General features: G+C 35.3%; 1 protein-coding gene across 1 annotated transcript in view; it reads left to right on the top strand.

Annotated features, from left to right (window-relative positions):
- Positions 1–417: 417 nt before the first annotated feature.
- Positions 418–8140, top strand: part of GLDN (gliomedin) — a 73167-nt gene continuing 65444 nt past the window's right edge. The window contains exon 1 of the mRNA XM_061347397.1: positions 418–474. The gene's annotated coding sequence lies outside the window, so the exon portion shown is untranslated. The remainder of the gene's footprint in view (positions 475–8140) is intronic.

The raw sequence follows: 8140 nt of genomic DNA, 5'->3' as shown, positions 1-8140 counted from the left end.
GGCTTGTGAGTCGTAGTGATCTAGAGAGCAATGCCTGACCATGTTAAAACTCAGAGCTATCTTACTAAGCTTTTTAAGCAGCATTTGGCAGTGCAGGAGATGTCTGCAATCTGACAAGATGTTTTCCCATTTTTCCCTCACCCTGTCACTTATCAGTCATTTTTCTAAGGCAGAATTCTAGAATGTTCTTCTAAAAGCATACAGAGCTTGAGCTAAAGTGCACAAAATGGAAAGCTTCTTGTGCCTTCAATGGGCTTTGTGCAAACCCTGTTATGAACAGTATTTGATTATTAGGAACAAGTACTGTGAGAGAGAGAGAATTCATGACCTCTCATTGTTCTAGTAAAGATGTCCTGTAGTAAGCTTTTGCTTTCATTTAGGGGTATGTTCACACAACATTTTTTCTGTTTTCAGCTCTAAAGAAAATAGCTAGTGCTCTTGTCTCTTTGCTGTGAACATGCTGTGCTCATGTAGGTATGGAGATGAAATTTTCATGAGAATTTTATGAAGCGATCAGTTTTTCCATGGAAATGTTTCCCATTTTGTATTCGTAAAATATAAGAAGTATTGGACTTTTTTTTTCCCCAATGGCAAACATTTTGGAAAGTGGGAACATGACACACTGCTTTAGTACTGAATGGCTTTCAGTTGTCATGCTTGGTGTGCTTTGTGCATCGTAACAGTGAAAGACAAGGAAGCACTGATATCTGCTGATGTTACTACCCTGATCTCTAGTTTGGAAAGTTTCTGAAAGTTTTAATGGTTTTAGAATCTCCTGTGGATTTATGCTGGACCATAGGAGTTAGGACTATCTGTATAAGTCTTGGTTCTATAAAGATGAGGATAAGAATGTCCTTTTCTAATGTAGTTTTGAAGCAACTGTTGCTACTGATCAGCCTGAAATCAGGATGCAGACTGGCTGAAAAATGTGATTCTGAGTAGTAACAAAAGAAAGAAGTTGAATATATGCGTTCTGTAATGGCATTACAAGGCTGACCAGATAAACTAAAATAAACAAAGTGTTACGTATTATATAGTGCTGGGGAGATTTGAGCTTTGATTTAGTAATTCAGGATCATATAAGATTCTAATGAAACTGAGTGTTAAGAATTCTCTCGCATCCATTCCAGATGGTTTAGACTTTCTTTGGAACTGACTGTCCAATGTGAAATTAGCTCCCTGTTTATTTTCAATTAATAACACTTGCAAAGGTGAAGAGAAGATTAATCCAGAACACATGAGAACAGCAAGATGTCTGTCTTATAAAATAGTTATTGAAAGATTCAATTTCAGTGTAGGAGCAGAAGGATATGATTGCAAATAAGCACTTTGATTTACTACATGTATTCAATGGCATGCAAAGAAAGGAATCTTTCCTAAGAAGGAAAATGTAGGTTTCCTTTCAAAGTTTGAGGGGAAAAAAATCCTAAGGGGTTTGCCATTGACTGTAATGGGTAAGTAAAGTTGTAGAACCTTTCCTGTGTATACACGCAATTAATATAAACTAATATAATCATCACCCCATAATAATCAGTCCTTTGATATTCTTTAATAAGAAACTGACAGTACACTTGTCATGGACAACTCTGTTGCTTATCAGCTATATGCCTTTTGCACAAACATCAGTCTACACATGAATAATTACTTTTGTGAGTCATTGTTCTAGGCCCAAAGATATTATGCCCACTTGCCAAAAACATATTGCTATTAATATATGAAACCTGCTCTGAAAAATAACTTAGGCCAGTTTGAAATGATTGCTTTTTTCTTGTTTGTCTTTAGAAGGTTTTTAATTCTAAAGAGATGTTGGAGGCTGGGGGTTTAGAATAGATCTGACAGAATTTGTTCCCTAGTTAATTCTAAAAAGTCTTGATTAGCATCTTTTGGACAATTACTCTTGAATGCACAACTAGCCCTACTTTACAGTCTAGATTTATTATCTGATATTTTTACTACTGAGGGATTATTAAATAGAAGATTATTTGGGAAGTATGTTTAAGCATGGCTCTTGATGGCTGTATTTCATCCATGTGGTGCTCTGTCATCTTCTAGGGGATAACAGATGGGTTCAAGTGATCTGTACAGCTTGTTCTCAGTAGAAGCAATTCCTTTTTCTCAAGAATTTCAGTGATTTAAATCTAGCTATTCTGGTTTAGTCTTTGCTGCTTTGGGGGGTTTTCAAAAGCAGTTTCTCTGCCTAGTACATGACTCCCAAAGAGCTGGAAAGAAGACATGAAAGTTCAGTTTGGTGAAACCAAATAGTTCTGTGGCACCAGAACTAGGAAACTCTTATTAATTTCTTGAGCTTTTTCTAGTTTAATGAATTGTGAGCACAAGAATTGGATCTATGTAAGAAGGCTCCATTGTGCATCCATCAGACATGTTCTGATGTCTAATAATTTAAAGGTGGCTTGATTGGTTTGTTGTTTTGTGGTGGGTTTTTTGTTGGTTTTTTTTTGTTTGTCTTGTTTCGGGTTTTTTTTTTTTTTAGTTAAAGCATTTCTCTCTTCTGTTTTGTTGCATGGTTTAGAAAACTGGTAAGATTGAAAATATTTTTTAATTATTTTCCTTTTTAAATTTTTTTTTTTTTAGTGCAAAATCTTTTGGGAAGAGCACACACAAAACCAGTACATGACTGTATAATCCCTGTTTCTGGATAAATGGGATTAGCAATGTATGAGTTATTCTTTGATTTCCACACTTACCTATTCATCTATAGTGGGTAAAACAATCCATGTTTCTTCATTTCAGCATCCTACTAGGCTACATACAAAAGATGTGATGCATCAGATGTTTTCTAATAACCTAGCAGGATCATCATTAGTAAGGGGAGGGCAATTATTTCTCTTCATTAAACTTCTGAGTGCTTATTTTAAAGTAATCAGGAGACCATATGCTAGTCTTGCATAGCTAATGCATATCTATTTCTGCATTTTCTGTAACATCAAAGCTCAGAATTATAGTGAAGGGTTAGAACATATCTGTGGTCATGTGGAGATTTCAGAAATGGTTGTTAAGAGGTGTTAATTAAATCCCTAGTTCTTCTAGATATGTTTTAAATTTTAAACAGATTAATATATATGTCTGGCTACTACAGGAACTTGTTAAAAGTGTGTCACTCAATGTAACCTGCAGTTTAAATCTCCAAGAGTTGAAAAGGTTTAAATATTCTTTTGTGTTTGTTTTATACACTGGAAATGGATTTGAAGCCAATATTATGTCTGAGTTCCTTTTTCTCAAAGAGGGTTAAGAATCTAAACCCATTTTATGTGCTAATCTTAAATCTACTTTCAAGGCAAACTGAAGAAGATAAAATAGGCTTAAATCCAAAAGCTTGGGGTTTATTTGGTTCATTATCTTCTTACAGAAGGCCACTTACATGTTAATTCAGTAGAGGCGACAAAAAAAAGCTTAGTAAACTACCATGAATTCCATTGATTTCTTGGAGGAGAACTGGGACTTTAATAGTTTAATTAAAAATAATAGCTGAAAAATGAAAATAAATAGAAAACATTTTTTTAAATCTAAAATAATCTGTGGTAAGAGATTCGTATTAGTAGACCTCAAACAAATTCAATACATGCTTTGAAATTGAAGTAGGTTTAATATTACGCTTTAAGCTGCTCACAAATTGATGATCTGTAATGACAACTTTAAAGAACGTGGCAAGCTTGGGTTTTCAGTAGTTTACAATGTTTGGAGACTTCCTGCACTTCGGTACTTCACACTGCGTTATTGCCCTGTCTTTCAAAAGAATACCGTGGGTTGTGGTTGGTAGTTTTGTTTATCTTATTTTACACAATTGTCTGATTTGGATGCTAGTATCAGTGGTAGCAGCTAAACTGAAAAGCCTTGGCCTTCTTAAACTTGAGCGCATCCACAGGGCTTTTAAGGACTAGCATAGTTTCCAAAGAGTATGGAGAGAGTCCAGGCGAGAATCCTCACCAGAGAGTATATCTTCTGTGTATAGTCGGCATAAACTTCCTTTTCCTGTGAACCACAAGGCTCACTATCTCATGCCAATGTTTTGTACTAGCATGCTATATGAAAACATTTTAACCCTGTAAGATGTAGTTCTCCAAAACAATTTATCCTTTGTTGGGTCGTGCTACAGTTCCTATGGCACTTTTCAGAAATGATTGATGGTAAATGACTCAACTTTAAGAGAATTTCAACAGGCTTTTGTATTTGCAATGTGTCGTTCTCCTGTTATGACAAAGAGTTCTAGTGTGTAGCTGAAACTGAAAATGGGGAGTTGTCATTCCTTGATGTAATTTTAAGTAGCTGTTAAACCAACTAACCCCAAAAGCCTTGAGGTTTTTGCATTTGTTTCAAGCAGGGTACTTGCCTCCAAAGAAGGAAAACAAATGAAAGAGAGTCAGGCAATATTTTACTGGTAGTCTGGTTAATAAGCAAGCACTAATGAACCATAGCCGGTACATTTTAGCAGGCTGTATATGTCCTTCCTCCTGAAGTGTTCTCCTTGTATCTTGGTTATGTGTGGACTCTAAAGGCTGGTGGCTATTCTTCCCTAGGTAGAGTATCACAAGAAGACTTTAGTCTCCCCAGTTCTGACAAGGAGGTTTTATATCTGATGGTTGTGTCATATTGTGCACATGTACGCTCCATTGAGCTGCATGCATGCCTTTACAATAACAGCTGGCTTACCTTCTCATTTTAATTTAGTCTGCAACTTTGTTATCTGAGTTTTACTGAACATTCTAACCAAAGTATTGTCATTTATTATATGTTTCCTGCTCTACTAACCTCTGGCTAAATTGTTAGATCATGTGATTTACATAGTGTTGGAGAAAGTTTTACTGCATACATAGTCTTATTTACTTACACAATGCATGCATCCTCATAGATGCAGACCCTGGCCATATACCTTGGTGTCTAAGCAAAGGCATTTGAACTGGATTATGGTCCTGATGTCTTGACCAAAGATTTTCACCTAAGTGAAGGGGCCCTCAGGCAATTAGTTCCTGAGCTACACAGTACATTGGCTTGGTTTTTTTTTTACTGTAAATGTTTTGTGGGACATGAGTTTAGCAAGTCAGGTCTGTTTTGAAGACTTACACTCTTGACATGCTTTGAGATCCTTAGGTGCAGTAATACAATGGATTGATAACATTTTCTATAGTTTGAATGTATCTTTGCGTCGTTCTTCATGTAAGGAAAAAGACAAGACCAGTGAATATAGCTTCATCTGTATTTATATATCTGAGCTGGTGAAGCTTCATTTGAAAACATTTCACTTCACATCAAACAGAAAAAGATCCATTTGCAGCTGCTTTAGTATTCATTCAGTCACTTTTGCAAAATTTAATTATGTGCTTTCTGAAATGGAAGTGAGTGGCAATTTTCTTAATGCAGTTAGCACCGTACATACTTAATATTATAATAATACGGATTTGTGCTCTCCTCATGTCTCTCTCAAACTATTGTTTAACATTCAAAAATATCTTCTAGCATTTGCTGGAATGAAAAAGGTGTCTAAATACAAATATGTGTATAGGTGTTAGAAGATGCAGTTTCTGAATGCAGCTATTTTGATCTATAATTACTTGCAAGAATCTTTCAATGACTCTAAATGAAGAATGAAATTCAACTCCATCTACATATCATTACAAGGTAAGGGTAAGTTTATAAAGCATTAAGTGAGGTGCTAATCAACTCTTCTAAAACTGAAGAGGAATTAAATGATTGAAATCCGATGGGAGGTATTTTCAGGCCTAATCAGGCAGTTTAATGGAGTTGTGCACATTGTGCCAAATGTATCCTTTTAGCAGCTGGATTAAGTGGTTTTGCTTTTGACCAGCAATTATTTAAAGAATAAAGAATTAGTAAGAAGACCTGCTCAATTCTTGGACTGTGTCAATGAGTTAGTAAGTACTGTAGAATTGTGGTGAGGCTGCATGAAATACTGGGACTTGCACTGCTCATTGAATGATCAATATACAAAAATCAAACTTTCTTCAAAGACTCTAAAATTTCATTAGAGAATCCTGCTCCACTGTGGACTATGGAAGAATGCCATAGAAGCACTTAATTAAATTAGCCAAGCATCAGGGTAAAATATCATCTAAAAATGTCGTACTAAGAGAAAGTGAGTTAGTATCAATGAATCAAATTAATTGAGTAAGCTGAATTATTCTTTAAATACCATCAGAGCCTTACAATCTCTCAGCAATAATTTTGAAACTTACTAAGCAGTGTTCTATCAGTCTTGATGCCAAACGGTACCTACAGGTTCCACCCAAAGAAAAACACTTTTACTAAAAGGTGATATTTGAAAAAGCTGTTCTAATGCCAGGACTAATTGGAATACCAGTAAATTCATCCACACTATTGGGAGTCAGTTTTCTCTCAACTTCTGCGCTTTTAATGAGTCTAGAATGACTCCACCTCTTCCTAAAGCAGTGTTTAATAACTGAGTAAGACCACAGGAGTCTGTTGGCTCTTAGCTTTTTTTGTATCAGCAGGGACTTTGGTAACTGTTCTTGTTGGGTGAATAAATTTTCTCTGTGTGCCATCTACTGGACCCTGCTCAGAGTGCAATGTTAACTCAGATCTTTTCAATTGTATTTGTACCTAAATAACCTTATCTGAAACTAAAGAGATTATTGCAAGAATGAACAGCATAACGTCTCACTTTATGAAAGCAGTAGGGTTTTTTAAGTGACTGTAATTCACAATATATAAAGATGACAGTTCTGGATTATGTTTTTGATGCATTGATGCACTTGAATAGAATTATTGCTACAGTAGTATAGATCTGTAGAATTGAGTGCTTGTCTATGTCATAAAATTAAAGATCTGTGTTTGAAAACATTGAACTTGTAACAGTATTCAAACTCAGAACTTCTATAAATAGATATCATAAGTTTAAGGCTCACAGTCATAGCAGATAGTTAATGTTGTTTTGAGCCTTAAGGGTTTTACCTCACAAGTCCTTGGTAACTGCCCCTTTAAAATGAGTATGACAGCAACAAATTCCAGTTTTAGAGAAGGATTTTATTTCACAGTAGATCAGAGCAGATTTGGCTCAACGTATCAACTGTTTATCCATCAGAGATAAATTCCTTGCTACTGTAAAATTTCAATTGGAATTTTGAAGTTAAGAATTTAATTTAATGGGATATTAACTGAGGCTATAACACTGGATTGTGTTGGAGAACGCAGAAAATAAGCTAATAAAACAGCAATTGTTTATTAATGTTTAAAAATTAGTAATAGAAGAAGATGTCTTCACTGGGTGAATATCACGATTGGTTACCATCTGACAAACATATCCATTTCCTGCTGCTATGTCAGAGTTCCTGTGGGGTTTATTTTGATTGGTTTTGGTTTTGTTGGGGCTTTTTATTGTTGATTTTGTTGGGTTTTTTGGGGGGAGGGGGTTGGGGTTTTTGTGTTTGGGGTTTTTTTTTTTAGTGTTCCATTTACTACCTTCCGGTTTTGTCACTTAGCCAAATACCGTTACTCTGTAAGCTTTCATTTGAAAGTGAAATCAATTAGTTCTACAGATGCAAATTGAATGGGTCATGCCATCATGATACGAGTAGAAAGAGATGAAATTTACTTTGAACTATGTAGTCAGTTTATGTCTTTGCTTGGTTTTATTTTTTCATTACTTCAGATACCTTTTTCTTTTCTTCCACCCCCCGCCCCCAATAGCTGAGCTCTTTGTGACATCAAGCCAAGCTTTTTTGTTACATCCACAAATCCCTCTTATTGTAAGAATCACCAAAACTTCCTCTTCCTTCCTCCCTTTTTTTAAAGCTTTAATAAAATGCATTCCTAGGCAAACAGTGTGGTATGAACTTAAATTACTTCTATTTCTGATTTCCTACGACTGTTAAAAATCCTCAGTACTATGTCCCCCGACAGCAGTAGTAAATTCGATGTTAGAGTATCCCAGGTTTCATCCTTGTATCTGACACTTCAATAATCAGTTCCCACATGCATTTAAGTACTTTTTTTGTGATTCTTAGGTTGGGAAGACACAGTGAAACATTGTTTAAAACTTGGTTTTGTGAATACAACTTTTATTTGATAATTAGGTTATTTTCTAACAACATCCGTGTTTATGTGCTGTGAGCAGCCCATAATCACAGTGATGTATAAAACATAGTCA

The sequence above is a fragment of the Neopsephotus bourkii genome, unplaced genomic scaffold (genome assembly GCF_033783945.1).
Source record: "Neopsephotus bourkii isolate Nb327-2 ecotype Australia unplaced genomic scaffold, CSIRO-AGI_Nbou_v1 NB_318, whole genome shotgun sequence".
NCBI lineage: Eukaryota > Metazoa > Chordata > Aves > Psittaciformes > Psittacidae > Neopsephotus > Neopsephotus bourkii.
The sequence above is the reverse complement of the archived record's forward strand: the minus strand, read 5'-3'. Positions and strand labels throughout refer to the sequence as shown.